At 36.4% G+C, this 27242-nt stretch overlaps 1 long non-coding RNA gene across 1 annotated transcript in view; it reads right to left on the reverse strand.

Annotated features, from left to right (window-relative positions):
- Positions 1–230: 230 nt before the first annotated feature.
- The window catches only part of LOC115346045, a 145779-nt gene continuing 118767 nt past the window's right edge, over positions 231–27242 (reverse strand). The window contains exons 7-8 of the long non-coding RNA XR_003925006.2: positions 2827–3011; positions 231–291 (exon numbers count right to left, since the gene is read on the reverse strand). This is a non-coding gene — a long non-coding RNA (uncharacterized LOC115346045). The remainder of the gene's footprint in view (positions 292–2826; positions 3012–27242) is intronic.

Genomic DNA, 27242 nt, shown 5'->3' on the forward strand with positions numbered 1-27242 from the left:
TCTGAAACCAGAACATCCATTACGTTCTCCAATGAAACTAGATAAGAAGAATGATGAAGCAGCATACGGAATACCCATAGTTTGGCATTTACGTACAATATTTACATGAAAGCAGAATATCGCCAGAGATTAGTTCAGTTTTGTGAAATGAAACCACAAAGCAAGACATTTCAGGTCCACATTATGAGTTCAGATACAACATCCAGGCATCAGTCAAGCAAAACAAACTCACCTTCAATAAGAGGTTCCTCTTTTATCTTTTTCCCAGGGTATGCTTCATGGGAGTAGCATCTAAGAACAACAGAAGTAATTAAGGTCCTAAAGGCTGCTGTAACATCTACCACTAAGTGATACATTTAGAACTTTTGTTATATTGCAAGATAAATGGATTCTCTTAATTTTTTCTTGGACAATGTGTAGAAGGAGGAAGATATTCATTCCTTATAATGATGCATGAAAATTTACTGAAAATCTTTTAATATCATGAGAGTAATTAATGTCAGTACATATACCATCAAAAGCCAGCCTCCTAAGAGAACACTAATGTTCCAAGTAAACACAACCTACTACAAATTTCTGTCCTTTTCCAGAGCAGATGCTTTTTTTTCCTGATCCTCTGTGGTAAACATTTCACTTAAACTTTAAAATACAACTGTATTTCCAGGCACAAAACTATTTGTCCATACTGTAGTGACAAAGCTTTTAGATTTATGTTAAACAAATAATTAAATTGCCTTTTTTTTAAAAAAGTAGATTTTGTATTACACAAACATTCCCTGTGTGGTTCCATCCCTGCCAAAGATTTAGAGTAAGATATGCAAGCCTACCTATCCAAGAACGCCTTCAATTCTTTCAGTATGCTTTAAGCACTAACAATGGTCAGGCATGATTAAGCCACCATTATTAATGATTGAATGGGATTTTCTCTGTGTGAGGTTTATGACTGATCTGTTTTGCTGTACATATATTAATCAGCTATGGTCATCGCCTAAACCTAAAATATAGATAAGATGAAAATTGCCATAATCTGGGCTTGCATAGCTTGCTGTGATTCTAGGGCTGATGTAAATGCAGTACACAGGACTAACAGCTGAGATGAAAACAAGCCTGACATTTATTCCATTTCACTTCCTGCTTTTTCTTTCGTTGGACTCAGAGTATGTTCAAAACAGCAAATACAATAATAGGATAAGAGAAGCTGTAAAAGGTGATACCAGCGAATGAGAGCACAGGCAGAAAAAGGAATCAAAAGGAGAACATAAGAAGGATGAAACCCAGAAAAATAAAATTAAACCACTGTTCCAAAACAAAACATGGAGTGTCCTGGGGCTGACAGCATATTTAACTGGGTTATGGTGAAGTTACATCCTGAACTCATGTTTTGTCAATTCCTGTAGAATCCAAACCTAGACTGAAGCGCAGCTTCTCTGGTTATGTATGAACACCAGCTGAAGCTTATCTCCATAGATGGGAAATTCAACTTTTACCAATGTGCATTTTCTGAAGTGTATACAGGAATTAGCTGCTGCTAACTATACTTCTAAGCTGCCACACCAGCCAAAATCCACATCAATCACCTGCTGTCTTTTGGTTGCTGCCACACGAAGTAAATACCTTCTAGTACCCCGTGGTGCTGCTGGTTCGTAACTGTGCTGCTTAATATTTTTGAGACTTCCATACTTTGTCAAACACAGCTGAAACTGGTCTGCAAGCAGAACTATCCATGGAGGGAAAAAAGGAATGACACGGACAGACAGCATTGTTTAATTATGTTCAGGCAGAAACATCTCTAGATTTACTGTAAAAATAATAAAGACTACACTTCTACGTAAATCTTGAACTGCACAGTTTATTTTATTAAACAATTTAGCATATATCTGCACAGTGTGAAAAAAGATGTAGCCATCTGATCATGTACATGTTTTTAAAACTAAGTGAAATGTATACATTAGGAACACTTCCAGTGTGGTACTGCTAACTCAAAATCCACCTCTGGTATTCAAAATACTTTCAGGTTCTCTGGAACTCTTTATTAACCATCTCCTTACCAGTACTGAAATGGTGCAGAATCAATTTGGGGTACATCTTGCTTTGCATGAAGACTGAAACTGGATGACTGCAGAATTCCACAGGCAACAGTCATAATCATTAAGGGCAAGCCATTTTTAGACAGTTAAGAGAGAGAAATCACCGCTACACAGTTTAGAGAGGGGAAAAATTCCTAACCACCACCACAATTGTTGAGACACTGATAAGCCGTTTCATCAAAAAATGGATTAGGGATGCATTGGCCTTTTACTAATTTGCTTCAGCTTTCCTAGAGTTCACCCCTGTCTTTTCAAGGTAAGTCAACTTACATTGCAAACCTAAATGCTAGATGGAAGGTCCTGAGATTCATTGCTTTTTCTGAAATAGCCTTTCTGATCTTCTCTTGGCTGCATACAGTGCTGTATTGGCTGCCAGTGTGTTTGCATAATGCATGCTCTGCAGTAAATTGATTCCTTACTGAAAAATATAACATTTTATTGTTTGTGGAATTTGTTGCAAAGAAAGCAAGCTGTGTCTGGGACAAGCTTCAGTTGAATAGCCAAGTAATTTGACCTGGCGTTTTAAAGGACAACTGTAAATATCTCTTTAAAAGCATCAGTACAGCTAAAACTAAGTGTACCCAGAGATAATTCTGAGTTAAGGGGAGAGATACCCCCCACCTGAGCCAGTGCTCTCCCTTTGTTCATTCACACATATGAAGAAAGTGAATTAAAGCTGGATTTGGGATACAATGTGAGAAGGGGACAGAAGTAGTGCAGTGACCTGCTCATCTCTTACCATTGCTCTCTGAGAACAATAAGAGCAGGTTGCACAGGTGGAAGGAATTAGCCAGTCTTCCGTAGAAAACATTTCCCCAGTAAATTGAGTCAGTCCTTGGTTCCAGAGTCAGCTAAAAGAGGCTTCCGGCCTGTGGCATTCCAACGTTGATGGCCAGAGCTTATGAAATACGATGACTTTTGTTCCTGTGAAAAAGATAACTACCATCATGAATAGGCATTCGCTCATGAAATTTTAACATCACTTTGTCCCCAGTAGGGCCTCAGTGCTCAAAACTCAGAGTTTCCTCCCAACATCTGAGCAAACAGTTTTTAGAAATAATTTCTGTCAGGATGAGAATGCAATTTTTCTTACCATGATGCAGAGAAGTTCTTGGCACAGGAAACTGATGCCTCTAGTGAGGTAAGAGCCCCCCTGAAGTCAAGGCACTGTCATGTAGATTGCTGCAATAAATGGATGCTCTGGACTCCAGCTAAGATAGTCCTTTGTTGTCTGGGAACTCACAAAATATCAACGTATACTAATAACCTACTTTTAAAAGAACATGGTAATGATAAGCAATATAACCACTGAGATTTCAAAGTTTAGGGAAAGAGATAATATCCATTGCACCATTCTCACACTGTCAAGAGGACTTTAAGCTTGCTCTATTATAAACTGTGACTCCCTTCCCCATGTAGCTCCTATGTCTCAGTACTGGGAGAAGATTTTAAAAGAAAAATCTTGCAGAAGATTCTGATTGTGAGGATTTCAGACCCACATCCTGTTATGTATCCTTGTCTGACTGCTAGATAAGGAACATGACACGACAGAGCTTTTACAAATTTCTCTAGCTTATATCCTAAATGATGTCCTGTAAAAAGGAAAGGGAAAAAAGACCTATTATTCTTTTTGTTGCTAAATCTTTAAAGAATGTGGCTAACTGAATAAAATACTAAAATTAGACACCTGGATCATCTAACGTAAGCTTATGCAAGAGATTAAATAATGATGCATTACATGTAAAGTTACCTATGGGAAGGCCAGAGCATCGAATATCTGCATGTTGTTAACAGTGGAATTTGAAGCAGTGTTTTTCATAAGACAGTCAAACTTACAAGGTAGAGAAATTTAAGAGGATATGAAGGGCGAGTGCATAAGCATGTCTGAAGGAAAGTCATTAATAGCACAAAATATTTATCATAATAGCCTGATAAATGAGCTTTCATGCATCCCACTCAGGATTCACCACATTTCAATATGCCTTTTTTAATTACTGAATGTAAATGAATTGACCTTGAGCATAACTTGAATGCTAGCTCATGATTCTTTACACGAAGACCCAGTTCATTCAACAATGTCAGTGGAGTAAATTTACAGTCATTTTGCTTTGAATGCACAAGTCAGCACAGGAAGTTAAAGCATTTTTGCACAGCACTGTTCTTGCCAGTAAGCTGAGGTTACCTTACCTTTATTTTCTATTTGTATTCTGTGCATGACTATTCTAGATACATATGGTCATCAGACGTGCAAATTAAAATTAATTTTATAGAGAATATAAAGAGGAAAATTTACAAAGAACCTACAAAAATAGTGGCATTTCACTTTGTTGCAGTACAGCTTCCTCTTTTGCCACAGTAAATTTTTAATTAAGTGGAATTTATTTATCTTGCTGCCTGCTGTGTGTTCCTCTGCAACTGACATAGCCCAGGAGCAGAAACTGGTATGATGTCTGTGAGACTTACACCATCAGAAATTGCAACACTACGCTTACACCAATAGTTGAGAATTCAATTCTCAATCAACTTGAAAAAGCAACTTCTGTCTTCACTGTCCTTTTTATATTTCCACTTGAGATATATTCCAGTCATTGTGCTACTGACGCCTGGACTTACAATTATTTGCAATGTACCCTTGTTTTCCCTCAATTGAGACTAATTCTATCAAACAAGCTTACTGTGCCTGGTAAATTAATTTCTTCACATGCAGGCAGGGTTCATGTTCATACCAGCCACACAATGCTTCAGCAACAGAAAGACAAACATCTTCTTAAACAATTACCTCCACCATGTCAGAATTTGCTTGCCTTGAAGAAAGACCATCTTTGGCAGCCTTTGTGGCTCAGCATACTCTGTTTCCACAAACAACTTTTCACTGTGTAAGTAATAAAAATTCTCCAACATGGAGAGAGAAAACTGCAAACATTTAGGAAAAAAACCAAACAGAAAAGTCTAGAAGAATTTTTTTTAATTATAGATGTTTACAGACAAGTGTGTATAATATCCAATTAAAATAAACAGAAAAATAGTGAGACAATTTCAGACATGTCACTTTACATTCAGTAACTGTGGCCTACTGCAAGTGTTCTTGAAACACCCTCTTCTAATTTGCTGGTGGTATGAATTTGGGTTTGGAACAAGGCCATATATCTTTTCTTTATGAAGCAATTTTCTGATCCTCTGCATTTATTACAGCTGTAGTCCTGACAGTTTATACCTGACCTTGATTATCATTTGATATTTATATAATACTAAATGGAATCTTCTGCATGAAGCTGTCACAACAATCATGCCTAACATTGCTTAATTCTGCAACAGGATTCTTGCTTATTGTCTCCATCTACTAGAAATTTGAAACTTACTGGAAAAAGAGAGGCAGATAGGGAGATACAGAGGAGAATCATCTGGGAAGTAAATGAGAAAAGGGACCTGTCAGCTGTAATTACTGCATAAATTAAATACAAAGCCTGTCTAGGTAATTCACACACCCACCACCCACCCCCCTTTATTTTTTTTAATAAGAAAACAGAAGGCTTATGTTTACGTTACTTATGACAAATGTAATTTCTTATTTAACAGTATTGTCCTCTTTCAATGAATGAAGAGGCAGAAAACTAACTTAAACAATTGTCTTATAGATAATATTTTTCTGTCTGGAGATTCAACTCAAAATTATAGCTTTTAATGAAAGTTGTAAACACAAGACCTTCTCGTTTTTCAGAAAAGTTTTGAGACATGCATGACATTCGAGCATCACTGTATTACCTGTCAAGATTCAACAACCTTTCTTTTTTATAGAATTCATTATGTAGTCTGTCATAGTTACCAATCATCACTTTCCTAGTAATTTCAAAATCTTGTGCAGTTATATACTCTTAACACCATTCATTTTGGATTTGCCAAGGCTGGAATACAGTCCCTGATATGTATTGTTAGAAATCAAGAGCTTCTTTGACCTTGGAAAAATCATGTGTAGAAATCAAAAGAAACACAAAACTGCTTGCCTGAAAAAATTTAGTTATTCCACATCCCTCAAATTATTACAATTATTACAAAGTGTTATGCAATTAAAAGGCACTACTCTGTGCATCATACCAGGACCACATCTTTGTGACTTTCACAGATCAACCTTTCAGAAATTTCATTTATTTTCTATATATTCTATTGAAAAACATTATTTTAAATGTTTCATTGCGGGCCCAATGATAAAAATGTACAAGTTTTTAAGACAATATAGTCCAAAGCAAATTGCATATACAAATATTAAATGTAAGTATTGGAATTATAACATCAGGCAACCTTGATTCTCTGAGTATTTTTCCCTTCTTTATGAGCTTGACTTAGCAAACTTTACTTTCTTTTAACATAGTGAAAAAAATTGCATATTTTCACATGCATGTAACTACGTTATTTGCACACATATGCCCGTTGAAAATATTATTAAACATTTTAAGGCATATGTGGAAGAACATATTGTTGAAAATGTACGTTCTAAACATGGAAAATGGAAAATGAAGAATTAGCAAAGGGTTCAGTCAACTGCAGTTAGAGAGTACTCTGAGAAATTCTTTCCACTTCATAGAGTGTTTTAAAAACATTAGTAGTTTGCCCAGTAGAATGCACATTCTCAAAAGCTTTACTGCTGTAAATCCCATTATCTGCCTTCCTTTCAACTACATTTTTGTGGAAACAGCTGAAGTATAGCAGACACTGAGGGGCAGGGAACCTAAGCAGGTAGCCAGACTTTATTCTAAACTTGTCTTTTTGCTCTATAGTAAGGATCTTAATCCAGGATCTATATGCGTAGAAAAATTTCTAACAGTATGGTGAGTAATAGTTACTGCTCTTTAAAATCAGCTGCAAAGCAGGGTATAGTTTGCTCCATTATATATACTATCTTAAAAGGAGCTTTTACTCTTATTAAGAGGAAGGGTGTACAAACTAAAATTTCATTATTATCTTTTTCCACCACATCCAAACACATTAACCGACTATATATACGGAATATATATATTTCATAATTGCATACTTGCAACATACATCTAATATTAAAAACACTACTACTCTTAAGTTACTGGTTGTAAAATAGTTGCAAGGTATATTTTCTAACATAAACACCAATACTCCAAATACTCGCATCTGTTATTGCAGAAAGTTTAATTAAGTTTGCCAGAATCAAGTGTATGGCCAAAGGTACATCGTACCAACCTCATACTCATCCTAGGTCAAGTGTACTTAATGAGAAAAGAGAAGGGAGTGATTATGTACCATCAATATTAGCTTGATTTTTTGAATAATTTTTTATTTAAATTGGCCTCACCTCAACAGCTGGGCATTTTCTCCTATGGCATTTGGCCTGTTTCTTCAGCTCAACAAGTAAGTTTAGGAACATGTTTTTGTTATATTGCCATTCATTCCTGTCCAGACCTTCAATTTTATCTGAACAATATTAAGATTTAATAGTGGCTAAGACAAAAATGGCTGAAACATAAGCACTGCCCACTGCAGATGAACAGCAGGAGAAACCAACGAAGTCACCACAATTATTTGTAATGCAGTAGTGTATTGCTAAGACCTGTAAAACCATAGGAAGATGATACTACTGCCTTGCTATGCAAGAGCTGAGGCCAAAAAGACATATAGGTAGGGTAAATTTGCAGATGAAGACATGCAGCAGAAAGAGCTTATGGTTTTTTTAAGATGAAGATAATCAGCAAGCAGCCCAAAAATAGTTTTATACCATAAAATCAAAATAAAGGTATTCTAATAGAAGATGATGGAACATCAGGAACATTCCTAATGTATTAAAATCCCATGAGATAATCCCCACAAACTTTAAGTCAGACTGTATGCCTGGCTGTTAGTTCCCTTCTATGCTGAGTATTCTAAAGGCCCAGTGAATGAATTAAAGTAAGCTTTGCTAAGTGCTTAGAGGCTGCCTCATCACTGAGCCTTAGGGGGTCAATTTTTCTAATATGGAAATGCAATTCAGATTCCACCTCTCAAGAACAGCACTCTTTTGTCAAATTAAAATTCATGTTTAATAGAAAATTACAACATTAGTCTTTAATATTCCTATGTCTTTGTCTTCAGCTCTTGAACAGAAAGATTTTAGGAAGAAGATCTGCCAAAATTTGAGAAGTCTGAAGTACGTTAGAGATGCTGAACTGGTTGTCCAGTGAGTCAATCAGGTATTATGATTTTATAGAGCTATAACATTTTTTAAGAACAAACTCTCTCTCTCTGTGGCTTTGTTACATAGATTGAAGAAATTAAGTAACTGCTCACTGGTTAGATTGCAGATGATTTAATTTTTGCTAAAGACTGAGCAACACATTATATACAATAAAAAATGACTTTTTGCCAAACCTGCAAGGCCAAAACAGCTGAAGAAAATAATCCTGGAGTTGAACACGCTTCAGACAAATCAACCAGGCAGCTTGTAAATCCAGAGCAAGAACGTAAATTTCCAAACAGTAATAGTCAAACTTCAGCTTGAAAACGAAAGCGTACTAAGATTATCCACTGAGCACCCAAATTTCCCTTGTTATAGACAAAATTCAGAAATACATTAACAGTTTACAGCAGTTTTATCATAACTACTAACTGGATCAATTTTTATATTACGGCATGTACCAATAAATTATAATCTCTTACAGTGACAATGATGTTGGTCAAAAACTGGAATCCAATTCTTCAAGACACTGACAAAGCAGTTTTATTCCAAAATGTACTCAAACATGACATTTTCACTCCTCCTGACACTACGAACGTTTAAAAAAAATGGATAAAGATAAATTTTACTTAAAAAAAACAAAGGCATTCTCTTCCCTTCAACAGCCCTGACACTACATCATAGCCAGACCTATGGAAGCCGTGCAGTTAATGAGCCTGATTATTGAAGTTGCTGCAGAAGAACCTGGGATTTTTAACAGATCCTTACCAACTGCCATGTTCACCACACTGACCATATCCATTTTGAGAATCTGTGCTTTTTCAAGAGAAAAGCATTCAATCCAAAATAGTCTAAATTAACTAGTCTAAATTACTGTCTTTGTTGTCAGAAGAATGTTAAAGTTAGCAGACATACCTGAAAATGCAGAACTGGCAGGAATATTCTGATGCTATTTTCAGCTACTGTAAGCATGCAAGGAGGACAAACAAAATATGTATGAAATGAAATACTATTTATATCATTAAGAAGTAAAAAACACCACATATATTATATACATTTATACATACACATACCCCAACATATAGATGCTGGTTCAGTGGCTTATTTTGTGCCTTATCATAGCCAGACTCTATTTTTACATGCTGTGGAGGGCTTGTGAGAGTAAAGCAAATATCTTCCACAGTGACAAGAGGTCTACACATAAATTCTGCATGTGAAAGATGTTTTTTCAAGAACATATATATCAATCAGAGATCCCTGTGGAAAGTGAAACCTAAACAAAGTAAACAGAGCATATACATATGTTTATTTTCTCAAGAAACTTGTGAAGACAGCACATAGGAAAAGAACTGCATTAAAGAGAAACTCCCAGCTGACAGCTCTTGTTTCTGAGAACATACTAGCTGGCTCCTTAATGCAGCTGCTCTTCTGACTGACATGTGTTCATCTGCATACTCAAAGCTTTATAAACACCAAGATAAAACTAGCAAACATAGTTGTTTACTTGAGATTTAGCTATTGTAATATTTTAACTCTCTGTATCAAAGTGGAGAATTCAGGTACTGATACTCTGCTCATTTGATTCTTGGCTACACCTTGAAAGCAGCTACTTTGCTTTTCATTCTATGCACTGGGACACTACTAAACCTGAGAACTTCCCCAACCATCACCTAAGAGACACAGAATGCACTAGGTAAGTACTAATAGCTGATTGCTACACAGTAGCTTTTCCAAATGACAAACAAGTAAATCAGCCTCACCCATAAACCACCTCTGACACTGCATAACAATTTCTATGGAGTAGTTCAAAACATTTCCACGCTGTATTTCTTTGGTTCTTGCTCATTTCAGTTAATGCTGCCCAAACACTTATCGCTAATATCTGGCCAGGTGGAAGCTTCCTGTGAACTGAATCTGACCCACAAGTTGCCCATTAGGTAGCAGTTATACATTAATATATGATACACAACTAAAACTCTTTAGTACACCCTTGCCAATTTTTTCCCTTACTCTCCTCAAACACCTATCAAATATCTACATATATTGACACTTGTCAAATATTTATGTATATTAACAAATATTTACATATATAGTCTGTATATTTCCTTTCTGGGTGCCTTACGGCCCAAAGACAGTGAAATGTACACAGCCAACTTCATATAAAGGTCCCTAGAAACTTCATTCAGCAGTTTACCCTATGAATTAAATGCATTATAGGAAATCTCAGAGGACTGAAATTTTTGCTCTTTATCCACAGAGCTGATGACAGAAAGTGGATGACATGAATACACATTTCTCTATACTCAATTATGACTGTCCAGCAAACTGACACTGGAGATCCAGTTAATGACATTATTGAATTCCTATTTACAGAAATACACCTTCTCATGGACAGATGTAACTTCAAAGTGAGAAGAGCCACAGTAAGCCTTTCATCACAGTTGTTCCTTTTCATGCTGTCTTTATTCTTACCTAATTTAAAAAAAAAAAAAATTACAATTTTGTATATTCTCTAAATTGTGTAGTATTTAAACGCATGAATTTTTACCACCTTGCATGAATGCAGTACTTGCTGACAGGCTACAGAAACTTTGTGGCAGAGATAATCCTTCCTATGATTTGCTCTCAACTGCTAAAGGCATACTTGATGGGGTTAGCAATCACAGGCTCCCACTCAGCAAAGAAGTGTGATTCAAATAGAAACCATTTTAAGCATGTCAGCATTGATAATTTTCTATTTAGTTGTTATATTTTCCAGCTCGATGAACAGGGACAACACACCTTCTGCTTAGAGGCTCACCTTAACACAGAAAGTGGATGTCTCTGTAGCTGTAAATTGAATTACTTTTCTTCCTGTTTCACAATTAACAGAAAATGAACATGGTCTCTTTTGAGCTTCCATGTTGGCTGAGTTGCCCAGTCAGATCTCCCTGAAATACCAGAGCACCATTTGGGAGTTTCATTTAATTGAAGTAAAAAATCGGAGTATCAGCACGGTCTGGATGATTAGGTGAGTAGGTGGGTGAATATAGCAAGGTGTTCTAAACATAGCCATGTGCCTTTGCAATCATCTCTTTCAAGAAAGAGCAGAGCGTGTGAAGGTCCAAGTGATCAGACAGGCTTCACATGAACTGGCAGAATCCCAATGTAGGTGCATATTAATGCAACCCTGTTCACTAGATAAACCAGAAGCCCAATTTTCTAGTAACTGCATGGGGTGCATACTTTCTGTTATGCTGCTATATTCCGAGTTTTTAAACAACTGTGCATAATCTTTAAACTGAAATACTTTTCCAGACAGTTTCAAAACTTCCAGGCAAGTGAAAACAGGCATCTCATTCACTAGAAGTATGATTTGTACTACACCATAATTTTCTACTATGTTCTGAATGTGCTTGGATATTTTTGAGATGTACCTTGTTGATCTATTTTGATTTGATTTAAAAGACATATAGATGTGGCGCTCAGGGACATGGTTTAGTGATGGACTTGGCAGTGTTAGGTTAACAGTTGGACTCAATGATCTTAAAGGTCTTTTCCAACCTAAACAATTCTATGATTCTATGATTCTTTTCTTTCACTGTTCTGATAGGTGATAGAGCAGTGTTTGAATACATGGATCCCCTCAGTTTTCTGAAACAAATTTATTATTTTGTTTTTCATGCTTCTTGTAATGGGGGAAGCCTGAAACATTTACTTTTTTTTTCTTTCCTGCTAACTTCCCTCCCATTCCAAAATATTTTCATTCCCATAGGTAATTTTCACTCCCAAATTTGTTGTGTCACATGTGGTTGCATCAGCTGAAAATGTTCATTTCTGTGTTTTTCCTGCTGATGATTCTGCAACATTGTTATTCAGCCTCAGTGAATATTGTCTATGGTGAGTATGATTGCATTTCAAAGCTCAGTATGATCAAAATGGAATTATTATAATTTCCTAGCTCAGTTTTAGAGTGCCTAGTCAATATTTATCCTTACAGTTTTGGATACATGAATATGTAACCATATTAGATTCCTGGATACAAATTCAGCTCTGTCATTTGAGCCTGTCATATTTACAATAAGCTAATAATTATTCAGAATGACTAATGTCAGCTATCCAATTCAGAAATAGTTTAATACTCTCTCTATTCAACTACTAATTTTGTTGCTGCTTTTTTGGAAGAAAGATGTGGACTATGCAAGGACTCCAGCTTATCAAATATGTTCTGCAGTCCACAACAAAGTTGCAAACAAATTTACTGCGTTATTTCAGAATTCATTCATGAGTTCCAGACTGTCTCAGACATTCTCTGGCACACCTACACTATGACTTTCAGGAGCTGGACTGAAAGTCCAAAGGTTTAATAGTCTCTGGTAATTCATTTTAAGATATTGTTAGTCACCATGATTTCCTGACATGCTAAGTTTAAATATTCCAATAAATTTGCTAGGAAATTATTTGCATTAGGTAGCCTGCTTGGTTTTCATCTTTGCAGTTAGAATTTTTTCTTAAAAATGGACAGATAAAATTGCTGCTACGTGCACAAAAGAAAATGCTTGTATTCAGTACAAATAAAAAGGGAAAAATAGGTAGGGAAAATCAAATACAGTAAGTAAGGTGGGGAAGATGGGAAGAAGAGGGAAGTTCTCTAACGCCAGCGGTCTCCAAGAAAATGAAACTGTGAATGCTGCTTACCCAGGGGTACTGCTGATTCATAGCCTCTGCAGCTTAGAGACAGAATTGACTTGCAAACACCACTTGTCATAGATTCAAGCAACATTTTTGGATGCCATTTGATTTCTCTGAAAAGAACATTTTAAAAGAACTTTTGCAGTAAGAGTCCCCACTAGTAACTTCCTTTCCAACAGATCATGATTTTCTACTGAATACTGCCAGGATTGTCTGTTCTAGGTGTGTTCTCCATTCCTCATTCATCTTTTGCCTCACAGATACAATATGCTCCTTCATCCATGAAGAATGAAATAATGTCTGTCCGGGTGGTTTATTAACAGAACAGACAGCCTAGAAATGAATTGGCCATATTTTGAGTCAGAAAAATACCGAAGGTTTTACCACTCTTGGGTCCAGATGCCTAGGTAGAAAAGGTTTTAGTTGATAATCAAATGATAAAGAGTTCTTTGGAAAGTCAAGTGTGAGCTGGCAATTAGTGTCTAGCCTAGTCTATACTGCATTATGTGATTAAAATAATGCTGGAAAAGGTAAAAATATAAAATCTTTTGGTTGTTATTTGAAACTGGATTTGTAATTGCATGAATAGTATTCTCAGTCATATATATAATGGAATAGCATTAGTCTGTAAGCATATGTTTCAAAGCTAAAGTGATGCAACCCTTTAAGGCATACTCCACTGTGATACCTATTCACCATTACAAATCCATGTTCACATCCTCTAGGAATTCAGTATTAGGGAAATACTCCAGTCTCAGTTTTGAGGCTGAAATGGCAGCATGTGTATTTTTGCATGGACAGTCACATCTGTAAGTATTTCCTTCTTTGTCTTACTGCATATTTAATGAAAGTTAAACTACAAATATATGTATATATATTTATGAAGAAGTTTATGTTAAAATAATCACATTTTCCTAATACACGAGTACGCTAAATATTAAGAGCCTGATAAACTGGCTCTTTTAAAGCAGTGATCACTATTTGCATTAAATTAAATACTCTATAAATACTAGAAGAAAACCTACTGGTTTTTTTCCCCAGTAGTAACATGATCTGTTTCCTAATATGTTGAATATCCTGAGCAATGATTGTGTAAGAATTTTTTTGCTTCTTTAGGAAGCAGTGGCTGCCATATGAACTTAAAGTTGGTTTTGCATGACAGTGTACTCAAAAATAGTTTTGAACATAAAATCATTTCCCAGTTCATTAGTTGTTCAAACTTCTCAAAATTGCCAGTATCAAACAAATGTTCCCTTTGAATATGACCAATTTTTAGTATTTCAATATGTTGCATAATAAAACAACATTTTCAAATGAAGAGTTGCTTTGAAATGTGAAAGCTAAGCAATTAATAATTAAAAACTTGAAGGGTTTGGTGGAGGCTTCTAAATTTTTATTTTTTTAAGGACAGTTTGTCAAAATCTACACAGATCTAGATTAGTAAACCTGCCTACTTCACCAGAAGTATTTGCCTATTTGCATGTATTTCACTGAGTGCAATTCATAAGAAACTCAGAGGAGTCATCCTAAAAATGACTAGCAAAGATTCAGAAATCCATTTTATCCTGCTTTATTACTAGGCATCATCCTTTTGTTTCATCTATTTATGGCAAACTGGCGCAAACTGAAATATTTCTTTACATAATTCTGCAGGGTTCATGCAAGTCTTTAAAACACTATTTTAAGTGCACATGGAAAAATGTTTATAAAACATACTAGTTTGTGTTCTCAAATAGAAGTAAGTACAAAGAAAAGTCGAAGCAGAGTGGCATATTTTTAATGGTTCTTTGGCCTCTCAAAATGTTTCCCCAGAATGACAGGATGAGGGACCTATTACTCCTTTCTTGATCTAACATCCAGCACGCAGCTGAAAATCTCCCAGGCCATAAGTGACAAGTGTTGTAAGTACCATCACTGCTGAACTAGACTATTTTAATTTCTGCCTTTGCCAGTCTGCAGTAATGAGCCTATCTGCTCCATCACCAAAGGAAAACACACTAATCTTTCTGAAGACATCTGCCTGAAGTCCCAGACTTTATGCAGAGGACTCACAAATAGGAGTGACTACCCTGCTCATGGCCTTTTTGAGATATTATTAAAGCTCAGATGCCAAAAATTTAGAACCATACTGTACTACATGACCTACAAATGTGAACCAAACTCCAAAGAAAACTCCACCCTACTCATACTGAAAGGAATTTACATCATCTTACTAGACTGAAAATAAACAAAGCAGGGTAACAACTGAGTGCACAGCATGGCAAGGAATGAAACCCTAGATGCTACAACCACTAAATTACTAAAATTCATCACAGCTACAGTAATTGAAGTCATGAATATGAAACTCCAATGGCAACTAAATTCCATAGTACCTAAACAGAAATATTAGAACTTCATGTAATCACCTAAGGTATTCATTTTTGTACTTAATTTTTTTGTACTGAGCACTGAGGGGTTTTTGCTGAATCATCAGACTTCACCTCAGCAACATCAGTGATGCTTAATGTTTTGGGTTTTTTTAATGAATAGAGTTGAGTTTTATCCAACTGTTCACTGCCTTCCTCGGTACTTACTTGTAAAAAATCCATTAAAGTGAACAGAACTATTCATGAGAGTCAGTACCAAACTTGCACCACCAACAATGACCCTAACTGGATTACAAAAAAATTTTGGAATTCTTCTGAATGGAAGTGCAATAACATATTCATTTATAAAGGATATAGATACCAAGAACTATTAATCTCAAAGTGAAAATAAACCCCTCTATTTATGTGTGAAATACCAAAGAACCATTAGATCTGGCATTCAAATTTTCCTGGTTTGTGCTGTAGTTATGTACTAAATATTCAACCTGTTTAGGTAGCTATGACTATGAGTGAAATACCATCTGTATTTCATGAACATTCAGTAAATAACTTCTGGCAGTGTAGTAAAAAGACTCATAAACTGTGTGATTTAGTTAATAATGCAATAATGTTCTTCTTTGCAGACCCAGACTTTAAATCTGATTTACCTGCACAGAATTTTTATCAGCATATTTACATGAGATTGATCATATTTCAAACATATTCTGAAGGAAATCTGGTGTGGTGCACTTAAGAAGAAACTTAAATTATAGAATCATAGAATCATAGAATCATTTAGGTTGGAAAAGACCTTCAAGATCATCGAGTCCAACCATCATCCATGCCCACTAAACCATGTTCTGGAGTACCTTGTCTACGTGCTTTTTGAATACCTCCAGGGATGGTGACTCAACCGCTTCCCTGGGCAGCCTGTTCCAATGTCTGACAACCCTCTCAGTAAAGAAATTTTTCCTAATATCCAACCTAAACCTCCCTTGCCGCAACTTGAGGCCATTTCCTCTCGTCCTATCTCCAGCCACCTGACAGAAGAGACCAGCACCCACCTCACTACAACCCCCTTTCAGGTAGTTGTAGAGAGCGATAAGGTCTCCCCTCAGACTCCTCTTCTCCAGACTAAACAGCACCAGCTCCTTCAGCCGCTCCTCAGAAGACTTATGCTCCAGGCCCCTCACCAACTTGGTTGCCCTTCTCTGGGCACGTTCCAGCACCTCGATGTCTTTCCTGTAGTGAGGGGCCCAAAACTGAACACAGTATTTGAGGTGTGGTCTCACCAGTGCCGAATACAGGGGAACAATCACCTCCCTGCTCCTGCTGGCCACACTATTTCTGATACAGGCCAGGATGCCGTTGGCCTTCTTGGCCACCTGGGCAGACCGCCAGCTCATATTCACGTGGCTGTCAACCAGCACGCCCAGGTCCTTTTCTGCTGGGCAGCTTTCCAGCCACTCTTCCCCAAGCCTGTAGCGCTGCATGGGGTTCTTGTGACCCAAGTGCAGGACCCGGCACTTGGCCTTGTTGAACTTCATGCAATTGGCCTCAGCCCATTGATCCAGCCTGTCCAGATCCCTCTGTAGAGCCTTCCTACCCTCGAGCAGATTGACCCTGCCTCCCAACTTGGTGTCGTCTGCAAACTTGCTGAGGGCGCGCTCAATTGAGAGTTAAGTACTCTTATATGTCCTAGCTCAGTACAACTCTATTCAGTGTCTGAAGTGCTAAAGAAAAACAGGAGAGCTATATTCAAGTAAGTCCAATGCTATCGCACCTCACTGCATAAAAAAATTTAAGCTTAGTCATAAAATACTACATCTCCTCCATCTCAAGTTAAGGAGTCTAACAGATGGTTGATAAGACCCTAAAGTTCCATGACTGGCCCCCCGTGTTGTATACAAATATATTCACACACAACACACAGGCATATTATATAACTATTCTATTAAATAGAAAATGGAAAATAAAGATTTCAAGTTTTTCCACACATAGGCCATGCCTAGAAGGCAGGAAACTACCTGTAGTAGAGCACAAGGCAGACCTTCTTTTATATTATTTGAGTTTGCTTGGAAAGTTTGCATAAGATTATATCATACTTCTGATATGCTTCAAAGTGTGTGGAGAGAATAACTAACTGCATTTCCTATCTTTTTTGTGGTTACTAATATATATTGATTTAGAAAAACAACATTTAGTCCAAAGATTTCTCTCAGAACAATCCAGACTCTATCATGTCCAGAATGAGCATTAATGCAACTTACATAATTTGCTGAATAACTAGCCTGAATACAAACCCTTGATTCACTTTATTTTTTCAGTTCTTTTTCACACTACCTGGCTTTGTGTTGCAAACATAAAACCTGATTTTATGTGCTAAACATAGCAATTGGTTACACTATTGTATGTCTTACACAGAAACTGAATTAGAAAATTAAAGATTCGTTCTTATTCTAATTTTTCTGGACCATTCCACCCAAACAAAAGACCATCACCTTGTGATTGCTGTCATTTTATAGCATTATTCTGAATGCTATTTACCAAGAATGAGAGATTAAACACTTGGTCTTCAAGTTATTTGAATTCCACTAGGATTTTCCTATTTGTCTATCTAGTAAAGAATCACTACACAGTTAATCTTGTAGTCATTCTCATAGTGTCAAAAAACTAACTGCATGTGGGGAATTACAGAATGTGAAATTGAAAGCACAGAGCTTGGCCTTATAGGCTGATGGTTTTGGACTAGATTCTTGTATTCAACAACCAAGTCAGAAGTTTCTGAACAAGAAAAAGAAGTCATAAAAAACCTCAACACAACAGTTCTGCAAATTCAGATTTGCTCATGAGCCCCATATCTGCATAACAGCTCATATCAGTTATACAGAAACAGATCACCTTTTTTTCAAACATCATATACTATAAAGAATGAGACCACCTGATCAGTAGCATATTGCAAATTGTTGTATTATTACTATATCTGTGTGAAGCTGAGACAGAGCGTAAATTTATTAGGCTAGTATTTAGCCATCTTAGGAGATAATGTATTTACTTTTACTACACTTACTTCTCTTCAGTACAATCCTTGTGCATTGGAAAAAAACAGGTCCTCCATAGACCTAACGCTTCAGCTCAAGGAAGCTCTGACAAATCCTGATATTCTTCTTGTTTTGAAGTATACTGGCTCTATAGCTCAGAGAGGCCCCGTGACTGAAGAAACAGCATTTGCCCTTACCTGTTGCTCTCAAACAAGGCTCACAGGATTTTTAGGGACACATGTTGACATATAATAGTGTTTTCACTGTCAATCCTAGACAAATTTAACCTATGCTAAACCTGTCGAGTTGGTCTAATCTACTATCCTCACTCTGAACTGCATAATAAGTAACTGAATTTTTCACATATGCTTTTGTTGTTCTTTCAATTTTGACCACATTAAAAAAAAGTTGTTAAGGGCCATCAGAATCTAAAACAACTGTTACTAAAAATATGCAAGCAACTTATGCATACAAATAATGTGTATTTGTTCACTTCTTCGGTTACTAATTTCAAGGACAACTGTCGTAACAGGCATAACTGCACTTACATAATCTTAAATTTATCTCAAGCATATGAATGAGAAATTTGAAAGGTTATATACAGGCAAGTGGAAAGAAAATTCTATATTATAGTGCTTGAAAGCTGTCCTAAATCTGAAATTATGACAAAATTCATCAAACCTTTTCTTAATCCATTAGCTACATTTTAACAGACTCCCAGAAATGCCTCCTGCATTTACCACCTTACTCTCAGTTCATATTAAAATTCCCAAACCAAACCGAAACTCTGTAAGGATAAATACCCTACCGTAGCCTGGGAACAACTGTGCTAATATAACTCACTATTTCCAGTAGAAAGTGGATATCCTAATCATGTCACTGTTTCTGAGCATGTGTCCTGTGAGTTCAAATCAAGAAAGAGATTCAAAGGAAACTAAATATTCATGTAGTTATTAAAAAAAACAACACATGGGCCACCTTCTTTCCAACTCATGTCTTACAGGCTTACTTACCACCATTCAATGTCTATTACCTTGAAATTCATGCCAAGTTTGTACCTCTCTGGGGTATAGCTAGGCACTCTGTGTGAACATAAAGCTAAATCATGCAATTAGGATTTCACTATCATTCAAGATGAAAACAATTTCAACTGACCATTCCTCTTATATTAGATTCAGCTCAAATTTCTGCTTATACTATGAACTTTTATGAAATTCTTTATAATATCTGATCCATCCAGAAAAGATATACTTACTTGTTTTGTCTGTTTATTGAGGTGGATGGACACTTTCAGTCTCAGTTTTGTCATTGTGCTAGACCTTCTCTGCCTTCATCCCTCCTCCCTCTATCTCCAATTATTTTGTCTACAGATAACCTGGAGCTCCGCTGTTTTTTCAGAATGTTTCTACTTTTAGTATCATTTGGAGCAATATCCCCCCCGTCAGAACATGAATGGACAGTTCTAAAAACCTTTTCTTTCCAAAAGTAAATTATAACCATGTATCATGGTTGCACTATTAGTCTGAGAAGCAGGAACATTTCCTAGAAGAAAACACCCTGATGTATTTCACTATGATTTGAACATAAGCCATCTATACACATTACTAAAAAATCTATATGAAAATAATGCCTGTGTGATATATTAACTGAAGTATCCTAGTTGCAAACATCTACAAATTTTGTTGAAATACACCCATGGTTTTGACATAGGAATGAATTCAGACATAAAAATTACTTGATTTATAAATAAATTAAGCAAATATATTTTAGATGGAATTGCTGCACTTCAGTGTAAAACTACTGCATCAACCCCACCTGAGAAACCATTGCACGTTCAGGAGTTAGTGATTCACCTAGCACTCCAGCTGAGCAGGCGCAGGACTGTGCCGTGCCGCCCATCCAGCGTGGCCTTCAGCCTTGCCTTGGGTGGCACAAGTGCCTTGGCTGCAGGACAACCTCAGCTGGCTGCCTGTGACAGAGGACCCTGCAGGCAGTGCCAGTCGCTACCTCCCTGGCCTTGCCTTTCTCTAGAAATGGTGCAAGACAGTCTCATGCAACTGCAAGCAGGCTGTGGGCAAATCCGCCTGGCCTCCATCCAATGCTGCATGAATGCAGGGTGCCCAACACCTAAAGGGACATTATGATTTAGTCGCTAACCATTTTCCCCTTTTTATTCTGTCTTATAAAGCAGTTGCCCTATTAAGACATTTGTTGTCAGGTCTTTCTTACTGAGATCCAGACAGAACCCTGCACCATGTCTCTCTCTCTCCTCACCCCATGACTCTTCTCCAGTGCAGAACAACTGCTACGTTTGATTTACTTCCCCACCTGCTTCAAATTTGTTTTGGACAACCTCACACCACAGTAGAGCTCAGCAGGACATAGACGGCAGCAACTCTGGACAGACTTGGCTTCTTATCCCATATCCTGTATTCCAGCCTAGGGCCAGGCACAGCCATGTCAGGTGGATTAAGTTAACAAAACCCCACCACAGCCAAGCACCACTGACAACATCTAAGGATCTTGCTCATAGTCCAAAGGATTTTTCTCAGAAAAAACACCTCGCACAGAACCCTCGACTGCCACTAATACAGTCTATTTGGTTTCATTTATCTTCACCTTTAATACAGAGCAAGTTTCTGTCAGTCAACTTAAAAATAGCAACAAAGTCTAATAGCAATTCGCCAACAGGGCTTTTATTTCTAAAATATGTTATGTAGATAAGGAATACTTGAAAGCTTAATGACTTCTTACTAGATCAATGATAGCATATAAAGGTGTTTGTCTTTTTAAGGGGAAAAACAAAGGTTTTTCAGCTCCAGTCTCATTTCCTTTGAATATTCTTTCAAAAATTTCAAAAAAAGTTAGAAAGACTTTATTTAGTTTTAACAAGGCCAACAGACCAAAGAAAAAATGAAAATGAAAAGAAACAGCTGGTACCAGAATGGAGGAGGAAGCAAACCGAAAAGCAATATACACTTGAGAATCATAGGATTTCACTATTTGAAACCTCAACATTATCAAACACTTTCCCTAAAAATCACCCCCATTTTGAAGTTCCATGTTTCCTTCTCCTCAGTGGATTCTGAATTCAGTCTGTCCAGAGGTCTTTGAGTAAGCTTGGACACTACTTATACTGACCACCCCAACACACCCTCCAGTCACTACCAATACTACTATCAGCAGTTCAGTATATTGCCAAAGGCTGGCTGAGTAGGAGTCTTAGACTTCCAATGTTGCCACCACTTCAGTGAAGGACTAACAATATGACACTTCTTAAACAAGTGACAAATTCTGAACCAAAAAAGTCAGATGGTCTCAGAACCACCTAGGTATCAAAATAAAAATTTATTTCCATACAGATTTTTATGATAGCTGTCTTTATTTCTTAAGGGAATTGTCCCAGTTTGACTGAAATGACACTCTTTGAGATACTCAGCAAAAAGTGAATGTGACCAGTTCTTGTACTTATGGGTCACCCCTGTTAGACTGTGTTGATAAACAGAAAAGTCTGTCAGCACAGAGTAGAGATTTCTTTCAAATTAAGCACACCCTAGAGAATATTTTCTGTCTAGAGAATACTTAAGTATAAGATACCTTCTTCATTAACAATACTGAAAATTTACTGGGTATTGTAAGAGAAAAAAAATTAAGAGCATTACATTTTATGTGGTTATACAGTCTGGTACATACCTCAGGATTATTCCAAAGTACCATATAAATATGTGAATTGTTCCTTCAGTTGTAGCCATTATTTTAACTCCATGGTTAAGCGCAAGAAAATGTTTCTTATAAGGGTTTGTTGCATTTTCAGAAGCAGTTTGTAGCTAACTGTAGATGCGCAACATTCAATTTTTCAATAATTGCAGGTAATTTCTTTTTTTAGAAGACTGAAAATACAGCTTAGTGAAACTTACATATTAGCCTGTACATTTTTTTCCCCAAAAGATTACAATATTCAAAATGAAAATTCTATTAAATCCAACACATACAACATCATGGAATTTTAAAAGCCTAAATTCAGAACTAGGACTGACCCTCCACTTTTAGTGTTTTACCCCTACATTTTAGTTCAAAAATGGAGAGAGGAGGTAAGAATACACCCTAATCAATGATCCACTGAAAGAGGTAATTCTATTGAAGCTCAGTGGGCTTTTTTTGTATCATAAAACAAAACACTATCTTCTTGTGGCAATATTTCTCTCCAAGCTTAGACTTTGACATGTTAGCATTTGTTTTCAGTATAGTTACAGGAATGAAAAACAGAGTAAGAACTGGGAGGTTATTCCAAATTTTTGATTCTTAAAGCTCACCAATGGTGAGAAAGTCAGAGATGAGACTGGGCCCTAGAATAGAAAATAGGTTCTTTCAGTCTTTACCACTACTTTGTTTTGTGTCTGTGAATAAAGATCACTTTATTAAACCATCCCACAATAACAGATTACTGCAGTAGTATCAACAGGGCTTTAGGAGCATACTCTTACTTTACACATGTGTTTGCAAACCAGGAAGAGAAACCAATGAAGATGACTTTTCTCTCTGAGTCTGAATGCCAGACTGCCAATTCAAAACTTGGATTATAAAAGCATCTCTTGCATCCAGTGGGAAAATTATGTATTAGCTACTTAGGGGTTTTAAAAAGGCACAGTCAGTCATGAACCAAGGGCAGAACTTGTCTTTGGGGTTTATTTCACACATTTTTTAGTGCCTGGTCAGGAGATCACAGATTTGTGACTCCATAGATTACATCAGGTTACCATCTCCAACTATCAGGATTTCCCATGGAAAGAGCAGTAAGAAGATACAATAATCAAAATCACAGTCAATGTGGCAGAATGCTTCAAAGAAAATAGATCATTGTGGTAAACGCTCTTCCTTCAGATGCCACTAGAGTAACTATGCAATTCGTAAGGCTTGACTTTAACAATTGGCAAGTGTTCTGTATTACTGCTGGTTTATCACTTGCTGAAATTGTTTTAGTAACAGTCTTTATAAATTTATTATAGAAGTCATCTAGCAAGGTTTTAATTTTCACTAGATATGTTAGCTCTAAAACCGTGAGCCTATCAGACTTTTTGTTCAGAAAGCCTGCACACAAACAAGATTAAAAATATCAAGATAATTGACTTTACTCAGGTTAGTGTAATAATAAAGTTTTCTGCTTTATGTAAATTCCTATAAAAACCAGACAGACCAAGTAATCACTGATGATATTGCCAAACACTTGCACAGAAGTAGTGTCATATTAATAAAGCATTTCTGAGTTGCTTCATCCTGCAAAGAACGTAAGTGGAGTGTGGATGAAATATATAGCAGCATTCACCAAACTGGAATACCTAATCCCATTAAAAAAATCACACTGGTAATTCACATTTTCAGCTAAATAAGCAGAAAAGCTACATGTAAGAAAGATTCACTGTACCCAAAAAATGCATTTTATACCCCTAATTCATAACAATCAATTTCAGCCAAGGATAAAGGGTTTTGAGAATCTGTATGATTTTATCTAAGAGCAGATCTGCTGATTCAGTGGCAGTTATTCTCAGGATTACCTCTGATTATTATGGATCCAACAAGAAGCACGTGAACCAGAACTCAGAGAAATTAATTAATCCGAGTGAAACTGGAGCATCAGTTACAGAATGAAATTCTGACACAGTATCCTCCCAGAGAATGACTTTATAAAGTATTAATGGAGTGTGCCCACTGTGGCAATACAATACAAATTTATCTCAGAGGAATATAAAAAGCAGCATCTTCCCATAATAGGGCAGAGACAGCCTTTTTTCTGTCTTTTTAGCTACAATGAAATTGCATCTAGTGGTGAGATACCAGTCATCAGATTATTAGTGCAGGAATATTGGTGGCAGTCATTGTTGCAAGGAGCCTTTAAACATAATGAAGTAATAATATAAAGGCGGGGGGAAGATTCAGAGCAGCTTTGTGTGTGTACTTGTTATTCTTGCCATTTGCTGTGAATATCACCGGGAAAGGTCACTCGAATGCAGCAGTTCACAGCATCATGAACTGCTGGCTCAGATAAAGGCATTAGACTGTGGAAGATGATAGCATGTTCTTCCTTCTCTAAGATATTCATCTAAGCTGCACCTCTTGATCCCTACACAAGAATTTTAATTTGCCCAGCAAGGATAGCGCTGAACACCATCAAAATATTTTCTTTTGATAGTGGTGCAAAATCACCAAAAGCCTTTTAATGAACCATTTAAATCCTACTGTTTACAGAAGATTAGTGTGCCCATGCAGTGTAGCCAGGGTCTAAAGACACTCACTATGCCATAATATGCCATAAAAGTGGATGCTACCAAAAATTACCTCCACACAACTATGTCTGACACTGATACCTGAAAGCTGTTTATTAGCATCACCATACTTTTCATGACTCACATCACTTGACCAATTGATGTGATAAATAAATTGCTGGGTTTCAGCTTGTCTTCCCATTTTACTGTACCGTTGTTCTTGAAATAACTCATTTTAACACCCTCTGCAAGGAAATTATGACAAACACCCCCAACACAATGGGGGAAACACACAGTACTGGCCTATCTGTAAGCGTGACTTTGGGAAGGATGTTTCACTTTCACTTCTTCCACAGCTCCTCTGTACAGACACAGTAATTCACGATTAAACAATACACAGGCTCTCTTGATCTCCATAATAATTTCTGGAAATGAGGTCTAGGTCACCCCTACATCTTTTAGGAATGTCATTAAATTGAACCATACATTGAAAATGCTAACTGTTTTCTGTATATTTAGCTGCAAAGTGAAATATTTTAATGTAAGATATTTTACATGTGCCTTAACGTTCAAAATCCTATGAAAGAAACTTCAGGGTTTGACTCACCCGTTACAAGATTAAGCCAAGCTTTACACATTATGCATTAACCATCCAGGTTAGCACTTTTTGTATCAGCTGCAGTATTGCCCAAGCTCTCAAAAAAACAAAGATCAGGAAAAACAAAATTACATGGGGTTATGTGGAAGCATGATCCTTAAAATTTTAAAAAACCCAGAAGGACAACACATCATAAAAAATAAAATGTAATATGATTTTTCTGGCCTTACTGCTTTTAGATTTTGATGATTCTTCCATCAGTATTTCTCAAGTGGAGATCCAAGGAAGAAACACAACTTAACACCTATAGCAGAGCTACCGTCTCTTCTCCACATGTGACATTTTCAGCATTTTAAGTAGAACTATTGAAATTATATGTCTTTGAACTATTCTGCAATTATTCTTTTTCCCCAAAACAAGATTAAACCATGAGAAACATTTTTAATTTTTCCCTTTAAATGCTGCAAAAATCAGTCAAAAGCTGTAACACTATTTAGTATCTGGCTGTAACAGTAATTAGTATCTCAAGCAATACCAAATGCAATAAAAATGTGCTTATAAACATTCACATCAAACAAAGTCAAAGTCATCTCTTTTGTATCTTTATGCTAGAATAGGAAAGAAGAAAAATAATTCTGTGACAAAAAGTACCAAAGTAAAAGCAAATCATTACAAAGCTGTATAAATCAGAAACTTGGAAATATGCAAGATTAATTCCTTTTTCCTTGTCTTTTAGCATTTCTGGATTAACTTTTTTGAGCAAAGTCTAGTTACCAATATATAAGCCCAAATTCTTTTTTGTAGACTATATGTTAGAAACATATCACTTACATGCAATGCAAAGCTAGCTAGCAATAGTTTAAAGAATCATTATGAGGATTTCAAAATACCTTATAGTAACTGTTCCCTGCTCTTTTTTTAATATCACAGAGATGGCTGAAATGGAAGTATTGCATGGCCTTGCTTGAACAGATATTTGCATCAAGACCCCTAATTATAATTAATATAAAAGCATTTGCTGGACCTAAAATCCATTTAATAAGGAAAATGAAATACTACTAGCTTTCCAGGATTACCAGTCAGACAATAGCAGCAATATTAAGAGAAATAGCTGTGGTGAAACTGCATAAGTAAGTCACAGCCTGAATTATGTTTACTTGAGATTTACCTCTTTACACTGGGTAAATTTGAGCGATGGGGTTGTTAAAAGTAAAAATATTTAGAATTTACCCAGAGTAAAATGCCAAATTTGACAACTGCATCCCTATTCTTACCAATACTTAAGTATTTACAGACATTTGGGAAATCTCTTTCAAGCAGTGATTTCTCACTGCATTTCCAGGGTGAGGGCTTACATTCACATCCCAGGCAAAATTTTATCATGTATCACCTTGAAGAAAATAAAATAAGTAACTACATAAATTTGATTACACTATTAAAAACTTTAGGATCATATTTTTAGAAGTACTACAGTGCCTTTAAAATTTGGTTCTTTGGGGGAAAAAAACCACAACACCCCAAAAAGCAGCTGAGAGGCCAATAAAATAAGGCTTTAGAGGTGATAAGGATCCAAATCAGAGAACTAAACTTCTTTGTCAGATCTGTCAGTAGATCTTATTTGTATATGACTTAAGAATCGCTCTGTCTTCTACCTTTCCCCAGAGGGTAGCCAAAAATATCAAGTTTCTGCCCATTGGATGGGAACATCAGATAAAACTCAAAGCAGAAAATGTCATCAGTATGTGGTCACACAAAGACAGCGAATTTGGTCAGAGAAATCATGTATGATATGAAATTGTGCTAGGCAGATCACTAGAAGATACACTTACCTCCACATGTATTTTCTCACCTATATCAGGGATTGATCTGAATCAGCATCTTAGAAGTAAGAGACTGTTCTGTTAACATTTTCCCATATTGCCCAGTACCAAAACTTTGATGCATAATACCACATTATATTTTGGTAGGTACCTATTAGAGAGAAAAATCACAGAGGCACAAGCCTTAAGTTTACTAAAATTCTGCATTTCATCTGAACGTTTCTCCAGAACAGTATTTAAATTCATTC

The sequence above is a fragment of the Aquila chrysaetos genome, chromosome 9 (assembly GCF_900496995.4).
Source record: "Aquila chrysaetos chrysaetos chromosome 9, bAquChr1.4, whole genome shotgun sequence".
Taxonomy (NCBI): Eukaryota; Metazoa; Chordata; class Aves; order Accipitriformes; family Accipitridae; genus Aquila; species Aquila chrysaetos.